The sequence below is a fragment of the Geospiza fortis genome, unplaced genomic scaffold, assembly GCF_000277835.1.
Source record: "Geospiza fortis unplaced genomic scaffold, GeoFor_1.0 scaffold219, whole genome shotgun sequence".
Taxonomy (NCBI): Eukaryota; Metazoa; Chordata; class Aves; order Passeriformes; family Thraupidae; genus Geospiza; species Geospiza fortis.
Window position 1 is genome coordinate 848,113 of NW_005054376.1, and position 17,993 is coordinate 866,105.

General features: G+C 37.6%; 1 protein-coding gene across 3 annotated transcripts in view; it reads left to right on the top strand.

Moving 5' to 3' along the window:
• The first annotated feature begins 1,210 nt into the window (after window positions 1-1,210).
• The window catches only part of FARS2 (phenylalanyl-tRNA synthetase 2, mitochondrial), a 230,300-nt gene continuing 213,517 nt past the window's right edge, over window positions 1,211-17,993 (top strand). The window contains exons 1-2 of one of the 3 annotated variants that reach the window (XM_031060234.1): window positions 1,211-1,397; window positions 6,294-6,371. The gene's annotated coding sequence lies outside the window, so the exon portion shown is untranslated. The remainder of the gene's footprint in view (window positions 1,398-6,293; window positions 6,372-17,993) is intronic. The other 2 variants (XM_005424907.2, XM_031060235.1) reach the window with 2 other exon arrangements.

Sequence of the window (17,993 nt, forward strand, 5' to 3'; positions counted from 1 at the left end):
TCGGATGTTGTGCTCGGCGGGGGCAGCAGCGCCGTGTGCGCACCCCGTGCTTGGTGTGTCGCCCCGGGAGGTGGGTGCTGCCAGAGGGAGAGGGCCCTTTCGGGGCTGGAAAGGAGCAACAAGTGATGGTACAGGGAGTTGCCGTGGAATCGCTGTATACATTTGCAGTCAGAGTTCATGTACTGGAGAGGATCCAGCAGAGGCCACGAAGATAATTTGGAGTCCAGAGCATCTGTCTTCATGAGGAGAGACTGCGGGTGCTGGGCCTATTCCGTCTCTGCCAGAGGGAGAGGGCCCTTTCGGGGCTGGAAAGGAGCAACAAGTGATGGTACAGGGAGTTGCCGTGGAATCGCTGTATACATTTGCAGTCAGAGTTCATGTACTGGAGAGGATCCAGCAGAGGCCACGAAGATAATTTGGAGTCCAGAGCATCTGTCTTCATGAGGAGAGACTGCGGGTGCTGGGCCTATTCCGTCTGGAGAACAGAGGACTGAGAAGGGATCTCGTTAATGCATATAAGTATATGAAAGGTGGATTACAAGAGGGTGATGGTAGGCTTTTCAGTGAGGCCCAGCAAAAGGATGAGGAGCAGTGGCCATAAACTAGAACCCAAAAGTTTCACCTCAGTGTGAGAAACAACTTTACATTAAGGATGGCAGAACAGTGGAACATGCTGTGCTGGAGGCTTGTGGAGTCTCACTCTCTGGAGACATTGAAAACCCACCTGGATACATTTCTTTGTCACCTGCTCAAGGTGACACTGCCTTGTCAGGGGAGTTGTACTACATGATCTTCAGAGGTCCCTTCCAACCCCAAAATTCTGTGGTTCTCTGAAATCACTACAGGCGATTGCAGATGTACATCTGCGCTAGTGTACCAGGGCCTGTTGTGTTATAGTGGTGTTGGAGTTGTTCCTCTCTCAATACCTATTTTAAGGATTAATTCTGTTGTTTAAACCACACATCAAGCATCCTCCTTTGCTGTAAGTTTTGCTGCTGCAGAATAGACTTAACTTTGTAACTTGCAGGTATTATGCTGCAGCTGTATTTAATACTGATTTTTGAATTTTATTAGCAATTTATTTAGTGCCATAGAATCATCAAGGTTGGAAGAGACCTTTAGTCTCCAGTCCAACTGTCCACCCTGCACCCCTACTGTAACCCCTAAAGCACCTCACCAGTGGCACATCCAGGAGTCTCTTGCACACCTCCAGGGATGGTAACTCCACCATCTCCCTGGGTAACCTATTCCAATGCTTGACCACCCTAACAATGTATTTTTCCCCTCATATCTAATCTGTATCTCCTCTGTCTCAGTTCAAGGCCCTTTCCTCTGGTCCTCTTACTGCAGGCACAGCAGAAGAAATCAGTCCCCACTTCACTAGAACCTCCTTTCAGGTATCATGATAGGGTTCCTACTTCCTTCACAGTTTGTTATTTGTATAGTAGATGTTTAAAACAACTATCATGTAGATTCTACATGTCTCTGGCAAAAGTGCTTCAACTGCTGCTTCTAATTTAACTCATGTTTTATTGCACATGCATTTGAGTATTACTGTCAGTTGTACATATGATGCAATTTACAGTTTGTTGCAAAGAACTAAAATAGTTATGTGCTTTTGGATGTGATTAGTATAGACACATGAATTTATTTCAAATTTATCTTTATGGGTATGCTGTGTTTTAGCAGCCCTTTTAGGCTTCTGGAAATTGAGATTTTCTGTATGTAGAAAATTTTCTGGATATTCTCTTTATCAAAACCCAAACTAGAAATGTTATAGGAAATGTAGAAAAACATATGCAGCTGCAGTACTGGGAAAAGCATCATGCTTCTGAGGCCTTCCCTTGTGAGTTTCCAACCAGTGTGTTTTGGGTTAGGTCTTGGCATTCAGGACACCCACATGGAGAAATACAAAGCAAGCATGCCCTTCATGTGCCGGTGGGACCAACCAAATTGTCCTTGTAGCCCAAGCCATGTTGTTAAAGCAGATTGCCATGCCAGAAGCAGAGCCCATGTGGGCTGCTGGTGCTCCCCATCTTTGCAGCTGTTGGTGGCTGGGCACCCCCAGCCATAATATATGTTATAGCAGGACTCTGGCTTTGTGTCTAAGATTTACCATCTCTGAAAGCAGCAGTGGCCAATCTGCTCTTTGTTATGAGGGTGGGCTTCAGACAGCTTAAAACGATATGGTCCTGTCAGGTACAGAGCCAAACTTACACTGGAGAGTTTAGGACAGTTATGTGATACCATTCTGTGAATGAGTGTGGCAGTTGTTCCATCTAATTTTACAATAGCCCCCAGGTACTGTTGGAAATAAAGTTTTCATGGCACAATCCTCAGCTCTAAAAGATGAGGGAGTAATTGGGATGAAAGCATTGAGCAAATTTTGTTTACAAGAACAGTATTAATTTAATATTTGAAAAGTAATTAAAAATTATTTTTAGATAGCTTCAGATGCTAATCGTGTTCCTGAAACTCCCTGACAGTTTTTGTGACTTTTATTTTTAATTTTTTTTAAGGTAACCATGTTTTTCTCTTCAGAAAGCCTAGAAACGTCCTATGTTTAGAATAAACAGTAAGCTCATGCAGTGCATGATCAAATGCAAAGTAAATTTATCAAAGGAGAAAAGTCTTTCCTCTTGTCTCCTTTTTCTAGCTTAACCTTTAATACACTCAGGGAGAGAAGATTAATTTTTGTCAGAAAGGAGTCACCTTTGTGCAGTTGGGTTGGCGCTGTTAAGTGGAAAAATTAATTCCTTTTTTTTTGCATTTGTTGTTGTTTTTCTTGGAAGCCATGGGTTATGGTCCCAGAAGTCGTGTCATTCTGCAGGAAGTGGACACTGCTGTGGCTGGGATACAGGTGGTTCTGCTGGCCTTTGTTTATGGCACCACTGCAAGCCTGCAGGGCATTCAAAGGACAGACACAGCCCAAATGACCACTGTGTGTCCTTTGGCACTAGAGCCTGTGTATGGGGAAGCAGCAGTAACTACTTCATTAACTGCCCCCTCATTCCTGAGAGGAAAACTGCGCCCGAATTTAGGGTTGGTGGTGTTCATTTGTACAGGAGTCTTTGCTTTCAGCCTTTGGTTGTGCCTTGCCTTTCTGCATCTCTTGGGATAAATAAGCACTTTGAGAGGATATAATGGTATCGTTATATCCTCTAGAATATTTCAGTGCGTACTTGCTAAAAGAGGGGAGGGAAAGGAATTTGAATGAAGTACCTGCAGGGGCTGTGGACTGGAGTGGAAAGAAAGAGCTGTTCTACTCTCTGGGACATAGTCGATATCTTGTCATCTGTTGCTGAATTGTTCCTTGTGGTGCATTATTTCAGCTTCATGACATGTCACTGAACACTTTCAGTGCTTTCCTAGTATGCTGCTCTTGGTTTTCATTATTTTTCTTTGGGGGTCAGAATGATAATTGATTGTTGTGATATTAGAATCACTTTTAGTAATTGTTTTTCAGGTTGTGAAAACATGCTAATTTTTCCATGTTGCAGTGGTGTGGTGTCTCTTTTCTTTCCTTGTCTTAGTTGTTGGTTGATAGGGTTGTGCACAGGGAGATCCTACACAGTGTAGACAAGGATCTTTAAGAGAAGGATTATAAATCACAAGAATTTTGGGATTTCAGTGACAGATGTAACAAACTGTAATTTAACTGTTCTGTATGGTGAATTAAGATTTCCACAGTATTATCAGGAGGCCTTGACTGACTCTGGTATTTTTAAAAAAATTGCATTTAGTTGGTTGCCCTGTAGAAAAGAACATTTTTATTTAGGAGGAGAAACTTCCATATTTCGTATTCAGCTATACTCCTGAATTCTTTGTGCATTTAAAAAATTTCTACCTGGAAGCTCAGAGGGAAGAAAAAAATGCTGACAAAACTCTTCTCTCAGATGAGTTACCCCATCTCTTTCCAAACTGAATTGCAGAATGTTGTGTACTGTTTAAATTAAGATTGTAAGAGCAGTAATAATAGGAAAACCAAAACACAACTAGTAGTGTATTTCCTGTTGTAATACTTCTAAGAGAACACCTGTTCTACTGCTGCTCCTAAACCTTTCCTGGTTCATGATCTCTTGTGCTGCAGGCATCAGACTAAAAGAAACTCTGAATTTTGTTTTGCTTCTTGGCCACAGTTTTAACTTTCTAATTTCCTGTGGCTTAAGTCCTCCAGAGGACTTCATGGGCATTGTGTTACCTGACAATTAAGGAGCTGGGCAGTTGAGCAATCACAGGATAACTTCTGGATCCATGAAAGACCATGTTATACACCATATGGATTTTGAAAGATATTCTTAGTGGACATATGTTGGTAAAATACTTTGAAATGCTTGAAATAAAAATACTATAAAAGTCCAGAATTAAAAGGATAATTTTATGTTATAGGCAAAAGAATAACTAATAGGAGATTAAAATTACCAGTAATGCTTAAATAGCTCAGCATGTAATAGTTGCATCAAACGCAAATGACACTTCTAAATACTTCTAACCTTAATGCTGATGAAGACAAGAACCCACCAAAAATGAACATATTTTTTCTGTGTGTTTTTTTGTTATACTGAAATTTTGCTCAGAAATCTAATCATAAGAAGCATAAAGGGGGCAGGATTAATGAAGTGTTCTCATCCATGATCTCATAAATTCACAAATGCTTTCTTTGCTGTGCTTTCCAGTGTTTTATCAAATTTAGCCTTAAATAACTTCTCTGTCTGTGAGAAAATATATTCTAGTTTATACTGTATGGCTGTTAAGGAATGTTTTCTGATGCTCATCCTATGCCACCCTTTTCCCTGAGTCCATCCCACTTTTTCATTTATGCCCCTTTAGAGTCACACTGTGTAATCCTTCTCCCTCCTCTGTGATTTACACTATCATTATATTTCTCAGTAGCTGTCAGCAAGCCAGGCTAAATGACGTAGTTATTTTGATATTTTTTTCTGCCCTCTTTCAGAGGATATTGAACATTTTAGCTTAGGAAACAAACTTAGAAGTAAAACCAGGACTGATATTTTGTTTAAGAGTAATTGAGATTCTCTTTGTAGCCACCCCTGTATATTTTTTTTGCTGACTTCGGATTTCCAGTTTGGCAGGTTGGTTACAAATGGTACTGCCAATCCTTTGAGTTAAAGATCATGATTGCACTTAAGACACTTGGCTAGAGCAAAGTTCTTTTTTCTCTTGAGTTTGTTTTTTGTTACGTATAAATGTGTATGTGAGTGTACAGAAAAACATGTAAATATGTATTCAAGCATGCACATGGTCATGCTGTGGTGGTAAAGGTCATGCCCTTCATCTCCAATTCTCCATGTTTCAGCCTGGGGATTGCACAGCTAACACAGTGCTGTGGGGTTTTCTTCTGCTTACCCAGTCCCATGTCTCAAGGATGTGAAATCAATGACATCCTGCTGCTCGTGTGCATCCCACTTCTGCTCCCTGGATTGTGAGCATGGCCTTTCTTGTCAGATGATGCTAGGGGCTAGCTCCACTCAATGACTACTGCTTAAGTCCTTCCCTGAAAATCTGCTTCAAGTAGTTGTTTTCTTATAAATAATTATTGTGTGATTATTTGTTGGAAACAATTCCTAGATCAAAGTATCAGTAGATGTAGAAGTATCACATTGCTATGAGGTAGTTTGGATCTGATGTAAGAAAACATGTTATCCAAGAACATATCTTTCTTTTAGTGAAAGGAAAATTAAGCAACATTGTTGTTTACAGTGGATGGGTAAATCATCAAGGTTTGAGTGGATTTTAAGTAGGCAATCTGTTTAGTTTTCTGACTGTGAGATTAGGAGAGGGGGAATATAATTTTCCACTTGCAACACGTTTTCATTTTATATGGTGCTGTGCATCCATGTACGACTTTTTGTTCTAGTAGCTTGGACTTTTGATCCAGGGAAAAAATCAACAGTTTGAATAGGAAGCTGAAGCAGATTGTTTCTAGAGATGAAAGAAGACTGTGGAGCAGTGCTTTAATTGAAATGAGGAAAACAACATAGCCATATTAGGGATTGTAGTAATGGTAGAGTTTTAGATACTTTTGCGTGATCCTTGACATTTTTATCTTTCATCTTGTGTCACTATTGGTTTTACATCCTCAGAGCTCTGACAATGAGTGTTTGTGCATTAGGGGCATGTTCCTGTATATATCATGCTTCTGATGGATTTGTAAGATCAGCTGAATTGTCAGTATTTCCTTACATGCCTTCATAGTTCTAGATAGAACTCTCATTTTATTTCTGCTTCTGTTTTTTATATCTGGGGTGACTCTGTCAAAATTTTTCTTTCAGCCTGAGAAGGAGCAAAGTACTGATTAAAGCTAGCAGGCAAAAGAAGCAGAGCTGAAGAAAGATTATCTCTGCTTGCAGGTAAATAAGTAAAAATAAATTTCACTTTCTGGATTTTTGACACCAGTACTTCCAGCCTGTTGAGTTAGTAACAAGTTTTCAGTCCCTCTCAATTTTAATGAATAATTAAATTTTAATTTATTTAGTAATTTAAAAAATCTTTCTTCATCTTCACCAACTGCTAAGGACATGTATGATAGCTATATAAATTTGCTTTCTATATAGAATTCATGCATTTCCTTACTCCTAATACAAAAAATTTATGAGACTTGAGACATAAAGGTAGGTGGGTAACAATAATGAGAGAGAGGGAAAAAGGGAGAGGTAGAAGATAATAATCTTCTGAAGAAGAAATTCAGATGGACAAATTTCATCATCTTCATATTGGAATATGTCCAGATCCTTGAATATAATCCCTTTGAAGTCTGCCTAACTACCTAGGCAATAAGTTGCTGTTCAGTGTGAGAAGAGGTGGCACATTAAGTTCTCCTCATTTTACATGTCAGTTATAATTGATGCGAGATGGGGTAGGATATAGGATGGAATGGGATGGGATGGGATGGGATGGTGAATGGAGAATGAACTCAGGGATCTATGGAGAGGCAATATTTAGGACTTTACAAACCCCACCATTAACCTTCCAGTCTCTTACCTACATGACCCCATGCCAGCATCAGTGAAAAGCAGTGTGTGCCAGTGGCTCCAAATAAGGTTTGTGTCTTCCTTCCAATGAGTGGAAAGAGAGGGAATGAGTGTTGATTTAGATGGGAATGCAGACCTATGAAATGGAGCTGACAACTTTCCTATAGGAATGGGTTTACATTCTGCTGAAAGGTGGGAAAGAGGAATGGGGGAAGAAAGTTTGAAGTACTGTTCTGGGAACATTAGTGAGAGTTCATCTGTTTGTAGACTTGAATTAAGTATCTCCTTTTTCTACAGTTTCTGTGATTAACTTTTTCAGGTATGTTTTGTAGCCTAGTATTGGTTTAGACCAAGGTCAGGTTGTGGGGATTTTTTTTGTTGTTGTTGCTGTTTTATTTTGTTTGTTTGCGTGTTTGTTTTAACTTGTCGGTACATGTGTTTTGTTTCCTTTAATTAATGTTTATGCACTTGATTTTAATTATTGTTTAACTTGTTTCTTTTTTGGAAATGATTCCTGGTGAAGTAGATGTGCTGCGTCTAAAATGGAGAAAACAGATAAAGAGAGCCAATTTTCAGGTCCTCACACAGATTTAATAGTACTTTTTTTGTGTATGTGTATGTAGGATTTCAAAATTGATTTGACTTTCAAGAAAGTTTTCAAGACCTTGACTGAAAGTGTTCTTACTTTTGAGAGAATTTGCATAACTTTTAAAATTGCTTTCTTACTTATTTTGACTATGAACATAGCTTTTTTTAACATTTGTTTTAACTTTGATTTTATTATACTAATTAGTTACAGTGTGAAATTTGCAAAGTGTATTACACCAGCTCTTCCCTTGGGAAGGCAGTATTGTAAAATGGAAGATATGGTATTATATGTGTAAAATTACCATATTGAAGAGGTAATTAAACATTGGCTCTATGTAGGTTTGTTGAACTTAGAATAGCTGCTTGCTTTTTATGTTGGCACACTAACTTTGTAAAGTTTTATAAAAGAATGTTGTTCTAAACATACAGATGTGGCTTGAAAGAGGTTAACTTTTTCTGTTTCCCTTCTGTCCCTCTTCCTCTCTGCACAGACTGTGGTTCTTGTTCCACCCTCCACTTCCACTTGCATTGTATCTTATTTTTATACTGCCATTGTATCACTCTTCTCTTGTGGTAGGTTATATTCTTAATATAGTATTCATTCTACAAACAGAAACTCTGCTGGATAGACTTGAACTAAATATGTGGGAACACCATGTTTATTCTAGTTACCTTGTCAGACTTCCTGAGTTGTTATTTGAAGGATTCATTTTTAAATAAACTAAATTTAAGAGGTGTTGCAGATTCTACCAAATCCTATTTTGTTACCTGATAATAGATGTTCATTTGACCCCACTGTCCCCTGGGGTCCCAGTCCTGACCCTGAGTGGCAGACCCTGCTGGGCCTGTGTGGAACACAATCTTTCAGCATGTGGCAAATTGCAATTCTACAGATGGTTTTAAAGAAAACAAACCAAAACAATTATTATGTTTTAATTTTGATTCTCTTGGTATGTAACAGATGTGGCATTAACTGAAGATTGTTTTGTCATATGTGACCTTGAGCTATAATAACATCTTATTCTTCATTAATAATAAAAACTTTAATGTTGTTATTTTCTTTACTTCCCTGACTTTCATATCTTCTTTCACCTAGTCAATGTGTATGTCTTGGCTCAGAATGCAAGATGAGAGGATGTTGTCTTTGGTATCTAAAGACTGGATGGAGAAATACTTCTGTGTATAGTCTTAAATATATATATATATATATACATATACATATACATATACACATACATATATATATATATATATATATATGTATATACACATATAGACACACACATACTTCTGTGCCATAGTTTGAGATGTGCATTCTGAGTTCTGTCTTAAGTTTTCTTTCACTGAGGCTTGTTCTGGGGGGAAGCATGACTTGCAAATTTCTGGTGTCGCAGAAGGGTTCTCTGACATAATTAAAATACATGGCTTTCTCAAGGCTTTTCAAACAAAGATTTTCTTTTGTTCTTTGAGCTGGTCTTTGTCTAGAATAAGTATATCAACATTGGCAATCCTTACAGAGATGTTCCCCAGGAAGATTACAGATGTTAAAACATGAAGCTGCTTGGGAGCCCATTATTCTAGGGAGCTGTGAGCCATGGACTCAAGTGTTTCCTACTTTCTAGCTTTAATGACAAGGAAAGAAGTTAGCAACACTAGTCTTGTTCGTTTTAATGTGATACTTTAAATCCTTTTTTTAAATCTGGTAGTAGCGGGACTGCATGAAGACACAATTTGAATCTGTTTTAAGTCATGCTTGCCTTGCTTTGCTTGCTACAGAATATTTTGGAACTAGTTCTTCTTTAACAAGTTATTGGAGATGTCAGCACCTCTGAAATGCTGTAAAGGCAGTCATGTTCAGATGTAATCAAATACAGTGTTACGAGGTGGGTTTGCCTGAATACATATGAATCAATCCTGGCTCTAAAATTTTAACAAAACCATAGTACAGCTGTATCAGGAAATTACAATAAGATTGAGCAAATCCATTTTAAAATTTGACTTACATTTATTTGAATAGGCAGAACTTTAAATTGAGGGGACTTATATTTATCATGAATATTTATCAGCAGCATTGTTTATAATTCAGTGTCAGTTGTTGCAGTTGAAGTATTTGTAAGGAAAATACTACTTTTTTACCCTTAGGCTTTAAACATAGTTAATGTATTTATTCAGTTGTAGTTACAGAAGGTGTTTCATAATATAAGTAGAATTTTTACAAATCAGGTTTTCTGTCTTTTAGTAAGCCATATACATTCATAACTGTAGAATATGCAAGGTAAAGTTTTTAAGCTGGTTGATGGAGATTGGCTAGGTAGTTAATTCTTGAGTGTCTTCTTGGGTACACTTGTCCTTAAAAGAGTCTTAAAATAAGACTTTCTTAAAGTCTTAAAGCCTGTCCTTAAAATAAGTCTTTCATCTTGCAGCTCAGCAGTGTATTGGAAGACTGAGGAGGCAGTACCACAGGCTTGATAGTCATGTGGAATTTAGAAGGGGTACATTATCTGTCGCAGACATCCTTTTCACTAAAATCCTTTCTTTAGGATTTTTTCCTTCTGAGAAGCTGTGGCCTCAGAGACAGACATAAACAATAGGTTATCTGCTGCTGTGGAACAGGTCAGTCTGGATTGGCCCATCTTGGATGTTTAGAAATAATGGCCAATCCAGAACTGAGAACTCTTGGACAGAGTCGGAGAGAGCTGCCTTGTTACCATTCTTTCTTTTCTATTCTTAGCAGCAGCTTCTGGAAACCTTGCTTTCTTTTTCTTTTTAGTATAGTTTTAATAGATGTATATATCATAAAATAATAAATCAAGCCTTCTGATAATGGAGTCAAGGATCTCGTCTCTTCCTTCACCCAAGAACCCTTGTGACAACCGTCACAATTATCCATTCACTTGTGGTAAATTTTAGTGCTGGAATCAAGGAAATAGCAAAATAGCTAAAAAATAAATATGAAAATAGAATAAATAAGTTTGCTAAGGAGACCAGGTCAAAGGAAAGCAAACTGAAAATGTTTAGCAGCGCAATCTTACTTCATTTTTGTTTTACCTTCTGAAATTTGTTTTGCTGTGAGACCAGCTGTATTGAGACAGATACTGTAATTGTGTGAGACTTGCTGGCAGAGCTGTCTGTATTGTTTTCAAGTTTTGCTGTTCATGGAGTCCAGCATTTTGGGTAGGTTAAATGGGTTGGAATGAACTGTGGCATTTAGAAACTGATGTGGTGAGTTGTTTTGGTTTTTTTCCTTTTACAACATGCAAGTCAGTACTGCACCCTGTGTAGGCTAGCTGCTTTTCCCTATACTTCTGTTTTATTTCTTTTTTTTGTGCTTTACTCATGTTTGCAGCCCATGTGATTTGGAATCAAATGCAAATGATGATACAAAGTTTCTAAACAAATTTAGTTTGCTGTAACATAGCATATTTTTAAATTCTAGCTTAAAGTTTTGGGTTTATAGTTCTTGAGAAATGAGGGGGTCTTCTGTTTCTAGACCACTGTAACAGTTAGGGAATACAACAGCCTAAGTCACTAACACATAAGTGGGAGAATAAAAAAAAATCTGGTTGCTGATTTCTGTTTCAGTCAATAGAAAAGAGCTTCAGTGATAAGAAATCGTACAAAAACAGTAAAAGTTTCCACATTATGAAAGAAAAGGTGTTGCAGCAAATAGAATTTACTTCTTAGTAGGTCCCATTTAACATTTCAAAGACAGTGGGCTCTTATTAAGGAGAATTAGCTGATAGCACTGTTTTAAAGTATAAGTATCTCTTTTTCTTTCAAGAGCAGTATTAGCATGTGGGTAAATTTATAGGACTCAGTTTTTACTCACGGTACCTTAAACTATAAGTCTGTTGTCCTGTAACTATGCCAAACTCAGGCAAGGGCTGAGTTTAAGGACCAGTTCTTACATGTCTGGACCCAGTAAAAAAGCCCTGCTAACACTGGTTTTAATTGGATGCCTAAAAGTGGCTCTGCAGAAAACTTCCCTGTTGAAGAGAAACAGAAGAAAGACGGTAGGGATTTCAGTCATCATTTTCTGACATCCCTCTCTACATCTCTTCCATCTGACACAGTGGTTAAGAGAGAAGGGGTAAGTGTGCTGGGAGATCATTTCACGTTCTGATTCATGATTTAGGGGTCCATGAGAGGTGATTTTGCCTTTCATGGGAATAAAATCCTGCAGCTCTGACTCCCTGCTCATGAAGTTCCCAGTGGCACAGCAGAATTGTCCAGGGCTTCTTGAGTAGGTACAGTGAACGACACCTGAGTTGTGGCAATAGAAATTGCAGTAGCACCAGTCCCTTCCCATTGGTATTAGTGTGTCTCTCCAACATGAAGTAGAAGGAGCTGATGATTAACAAAAAAGCCTTTTCCAACAGGAAATGCTTGAAATCTGTCTTAGAAAACAAAAGATGTGAGGTGGGCAGCACTGCATACATAAATGTTATTGGAACTATGTCAAAACACCATTTTTCGTTTAAGCTTGTGTCCCTGTACTGCAAAACCTGTATAGATGGAATGTGAAGGTTCAGGCATAGACACTATTCTTCCTGTTGAAAGCTGACAACTTCAGTTTCCATTTAACAGACTGTTCATTCTTGAACAGGAAAGATTATTTTTTAAAATTTAACTTCCTGTGTGATACTTATTGCATTTGAGACATCATGCAGTGTCTATTAAAAGTGATGCATATATTAAATTCCCAAATAAAGATTTTAGTGGAACTCCTGCCCAGCTCTGTTTTAAAGAAATGAGAACCTTTAGGCTGATCTGAAAGGACATTTGCTGAAACCATGGCTACAAAGCACCTGGACAGTACTGGGAGATGAGTTTTGAGATGACAAAATTAAATTATCATTTTTAATACAAATATTTAATGAAAAAGAGAACATGAAAAACATTGTTAACAAGAATTGAAGCAAAGGCTATTCAGATGGGTTTAATAAATGTTATTTCCTGTTTATTGACGTTGTTTGGCAGTTGTGACATTGCATTGCAAATGTAACTACAAATAGATATTTGATCTGAGCACTGATTTTTTTTTCTTTAGATGACATTAATTTGTCTTTCTGTTAATTTTTGAAAGCCTTATAAATTTAGTGCCCTATTTCCAGTACACTGGACTAACATTTTACATGCTCAGGTATGGCATTATATTGTTGTAGGGGTGAACAGTGGGACACATAAATAAATTTATAATGAATGTGTATATGTATGAAAGAGACCGTTGAAATCTTTTAAAGCTATTTATGTAACAGTAATATTAGTAGCCAGTTTCCTTCCAAACCAGGAGTAGCCTCTAATCCACCTTCACGGAAAAGATTATTTAATTTTATGTAATGTAGTCAACTGTCAAATAATTAATTTAAAATTCAGATCTGAGGGGAAATACAAAATCACAAAATCTGTAGACTCATATGGAGTCCTCTTCACTTTCACACTGCTGGAGTGCTTTTTGATAAAGAAGAAAGAGGATGGAGTAGCAGCTAGATGTCTGGAACTGATCCACAGTTCATTGAATTAAATTGAAATTTTTTTTCATTAACTTTGATCATCCTTGGATTGAACTGGTATGCATATGATTTAATTAGTAGCAAGCCTGGGAAATGCTGGGATGTTGGCTTTTCTAGTTCCTTACCTACTGAGATGGTTATTACATAAACCAATATATTTGTGTGTCTATGATATGGCAAGTGCAGAAGTACCCACAATTGACTTTCCTAGTGGTGGACCTCCATTTTAAAGAGACATTTTATGCTAAACCTCTTTTTCTTCCTTTCTTTCTAATGATAAGATTCAATCTGCTCATCTTTCATTCATTACACATAAAACAGATCTGTTTCTATGAGTTGAAAATATTTGTATTCTGGAAAAGGGAGCAAATTGTAACTTTATTTGATACCTAATTTTGAAATACATTAATTCCTTCCCTCCCTCAGATGTTATATTTAACACTAAGGGTTAAACATGCGGTTTTGATAGATTATCTTTGCCTCAGAGCAATTAGGTTCTCTAATAGCAAAAGATGAATTATCCAATAGAGTATGTTTTCATCATGGATCACATTAATGGTATCTCTACTAATGCTGTCATTTAAATTTTTTTAAAAATTGTGTAAAACAGTGCAGCTTCTTGTTGGGATACCTTTACATTTATGCAAGTTTGAGAAGCAACCAGAGAAAACTCCTCTGCTAAGGGTAGGTTTGTAGCAAAGCTGTTGGACAGTCATAGTTGAGAATGGCTGAATTTCTTATCTGAAGCATTTGAAATGTTTTTACCCTGAACCAGATTTCTATCACCTTATTCCTTCCCATATTGTTGGTTATTAGGTGAGCTGGCCCGGTGCCTTTCCTGGGGCAGCTGGTGAAGTTAAAGTCCTGCTTGGGACAACAGAGGAGGGGTGGTGGGAGCTGGCTGTGGGTGTTGACATTGGACACAGAGATTCCATGTAGGTGTGTCCTGTTTGCTCTGGCAGACCCTGACGTGAGTCTGAATGATTTACAGTCTAAAAGTTCATGACATCTACCAGGCTTCTTATGGATTAGTGGCATAAATAGGAATAGTTGGTATAAAAATCAAGGGAGAAAGGCTTATAAGCTAAGAGCACACTTTCTCAATTTAGCAGTTGTGTAACTAGCCATAAATCTGTCACTTTGGTTTGCTTATACTTTTGGTAGTTTGTAGCACAATAAATAAGAATTCTCTAAGGTGTCAGTTACATACCTGTCAATGGAAACTAACCTGAAAAAATTAGGTCTGTGTCAAAAAATATTAAAAGGAGCCTTTATTTATTCTCAAGGGCATTTAAGAGTTACTGAAGCAGCATTAAATACTATACCAACAAGATGCTGAGGTTTTAGATGGTATTTTCTCTACTGCTTTACAGGAAAATGTTTTGTAGCAACTGCAACATAACACAGAACCTTTTGTGGCAGACATTGCCTTCTCAAATAAGCATGACATATGCTTAGGCCATGCTGATGTGTTGTTTATCATCTACAATGATTTTGGAGTGTATTGTAAAATTATCTGTGTGCTTGAGGGAGTGATCCAAACAACAGAAAAGGAATTAAGTAGGTGATCCAAGTATTTATTTGTTTTATATGTTTCTAGCTGCTGATTGATGAGGTTATATATATGCTACTTCTGCATTTGCAATTGAGAAGGGGTGTTGGTAAGCCAGTGTTTTTTCCTCATTTGCCTTTCTTTCACTAAAAAATTATTAACTCCTTTTAGAAGGAGAGCGATATTTTTAAGGTACAAATCTGAGAAACAGGTGAATAAAATGTATACCCAGTCTACTTTTTTGGTGTCAGACAGAATTAAAAGTAGAAAAATACTGTTTAATGTATTACTTAATGTATTGTGAAGCAAGATATCCTATCTTGCTTGTTATATATTTTGAGACAGCATAGTTAAAAAATCATGATATTATTATACAAGTTGGGAAACCTTTTCTTAGTCTGTCACAAACCTTCTCTTTGATGTCTGCCACAAGAATTTCTAGGATATAATTGAAAAACAGTTGTCTGACCTCTACTGATTAGGAGTTGGGATTTCGTTTCTTATGCTTGAATATGACAGTTCATCAACTTCTCTGGCTCTGAAATAGCTTATTGTTTCTGCGTGTTTTTCTGTGTGTATTGTTTTCTGTGTGCTTCTGCTGTTTCAAAAAAACCGGTCAACTTTGCTGTCATACCTTCCAACACTTTTGAAAAAGCAAACCCTTAAAAAGCAATGACTCTGTCTTCTGCCCAGGATCACCCGTATTGAAATGTGCAGTTTGTGTTGCACAGCCCCCCTGTGCACGTATGATTTGACTCTACAAAGTCTCTCCAGCAGTCCCTGCTCATCTATAGTGAAATGCAGTGGCAGCTTGTTTCAGATTGCTGGTTGTTAATCAATCTGTTCACACTTAAATGTGTTGCAGCCTGGTGAAAGCAGGGACTGTCCTGGATGAATGATATGGGAGAAGTGAAGTGGATGTATGTTAGTGTCATCTGCCCCCAGAGTGGCAGATTGCTTTAGCAGTGACCTTTATCAGTGAGAATAGACTAAAGCTGTATCATTTTTGAGAACCAGAGTGCTACTTCAACTTAAGCTGTTGCTGGGTTTGATGTTTTGCCATCACTGTTTGAAGACACTGTTAGGTTGAGTTTAATACTTTTCTTAAAAAATTTCAGGTTTTAAGCACAGAGGCCTAAGGAAAGTATGTCTCCAAGATGGTATTTGTGCGTCTGCTGTCAGCCCTCTTTTTTCCACTTCAGTTAAATTTCACACAGAATGTCTGGGTCACCAGAGACAGCAAGGTACAGCTGGTGTGTGAGAATAAAGGGCTTTATGAAGAAGATAAACCCTATAAAGTCCATAGGCAAAGGAAAGGTAGCAGGACGAATTTGTCTCTTACCACTGAATCTGTAAACTAACTTTGCCTCCAAACACAGAGGAAATAAACTTTTGCTAGTTCTGCTGCTTGCAAAAGAAAGCTTACTGTAAACCTGAGACTGAATTATGTTCTGTTGGCTGACACATCTTACAGAATAGGAAATAGAATAGTGCTGTCTGAAATATTTTAAAAGAACTGAGAATGGATGCTTTAAGAGAAAACATTGCATATGTTGTCTTTTAGAAGAATAGTGTGTCTGCAGGAGAGAGCTTGAGACAAATGATGCTGTTTTTCACAGTCTCTGAGATGATTAGCAAATATTGGAACATAATAGAAGTTATCATCAACTGTAAATGTAAACTGTTAGATTGCTGCAGAGGGAGGAGGCTGCTTAGACAATAAACCTTACAGTAGCACAACTACTTCTTTAAAGCTGTCATCATGTTGTCATCATCTGGAAAAGTATACACAATAGCTCTTCATAAACCTATCAACTTTACTGTGTTGATTAACACAGTTAATTAACATCTCAATTTGTGATATATGGCATCTGAAATGAATTATTTTAAAGTTAAAAATCTCCCAATTTTGTGGTATAACACCCACCTTTCCTCAACTAAATTCTGAATTACAAATATTCTAGATGTTTGGAATGAGAATCCATAACAGTGAAAAATATTTTTAAAAAAGAGCTCAAGATCAGTTAGTATTTCACTTTTGTAGTGTTGGTAGCCAGATACTAAAAGAAAAGGAAAGGTAGGACATTTACAGTGCATCACGTACTACAGGTCAGGCGGAGACAAAGTAGATGGAAGTAAATAGTAAGTGCAGTTTCTAAGACTTGAGAAGTGGATATATAAGTGTGAGATTTCTTTTTGTGTGACTTGTGAACCTTTAATCTTTCCCAAGTTTTGCACATACAGTATCTGTCCATTTTCCCTTTTGGAAAACATTAGTTAAGCCAATTCTAGGTTTTGCTTTTGTGTGTTAGCAAGCAGTAGTTTTGTGTGGATCTCTCTGTGTGAGGAACTCATGGTGGGGAGAGCACTAAATCCAAATGAGCCATAATTAGGTTGCCCAGAGAAGTTGTTGAAACTCTTGCTGGAGACTTTAAATCCTACTAGGGAAAGTCCCTCTGAGTGACCTTCTTTGGACAGGGTTTTGAACTAGGCCACCTCCAGTGGTCTCTTTGAACTGAAATTATTCTATGATCCTGTAGTTCTGTGAAGTACAGATGTAAAACTTGTATTAATTTCTAAAGGAGATTGATCCAGGGGTTATCTTCAAAAGTCATCTCTAAGCTTAGTTCTGGGACCATCCCTCTCTTACTGTCATTAGACTTTGCTTTCCTTGTGGGCAGTTTTGTTCCTTAGTGCACTGTATTTGCCATGAGAAGTTAGAAAATGGGAGATAGACCTTCACCATAACTGATGCTTTAATTCTCTGCAGGACTTGTGAGATTTTTAGGCAAGGTTGTGCATGTTGTGAATGTCTTTGATGGGGAAGAGAATTCTAGTTGTTAAGCCATTGAGTTCTTCGTATCAGGATCAAATTGTCCTGGAGCTCATACTTCTTTCTGAGATTACTAAATTGGAATTTCTGAACCAAAAGAGAGGGCTTATGCATCCTGAAAGCAAGGTTCAGACAAACTTTTTTCCTTGTACAGTTCATTTGTTCAGCCCTGCAATTTTGCGAGGGTGTTTAAAATTTCATTTTTCCATTCTTCCATTAGTACTATACAGCTGCTCCTTTATGGTAACTGTCACCAGCGAGAGGTGAGCAGTAGTTAGTTACCCAATTTGAGAATTGGGTATCTGCTTTTCCCATTCCAGGGGAAATTACTGCAATTTCAAAATACAGTGGAGAAATGCAGCTGTCACTGTATTTTCTGTATGTGTCAAAGACTTTTTGAGCTGTGGAAATATTCCAATATATGCTTCAACAATTAGTAAAGTGGGCCATCTGATGCAAATCTGATTGCTCGAGCATTGCAGTGCATGGAAAAATGCTCTATGCAACTTGAAGTG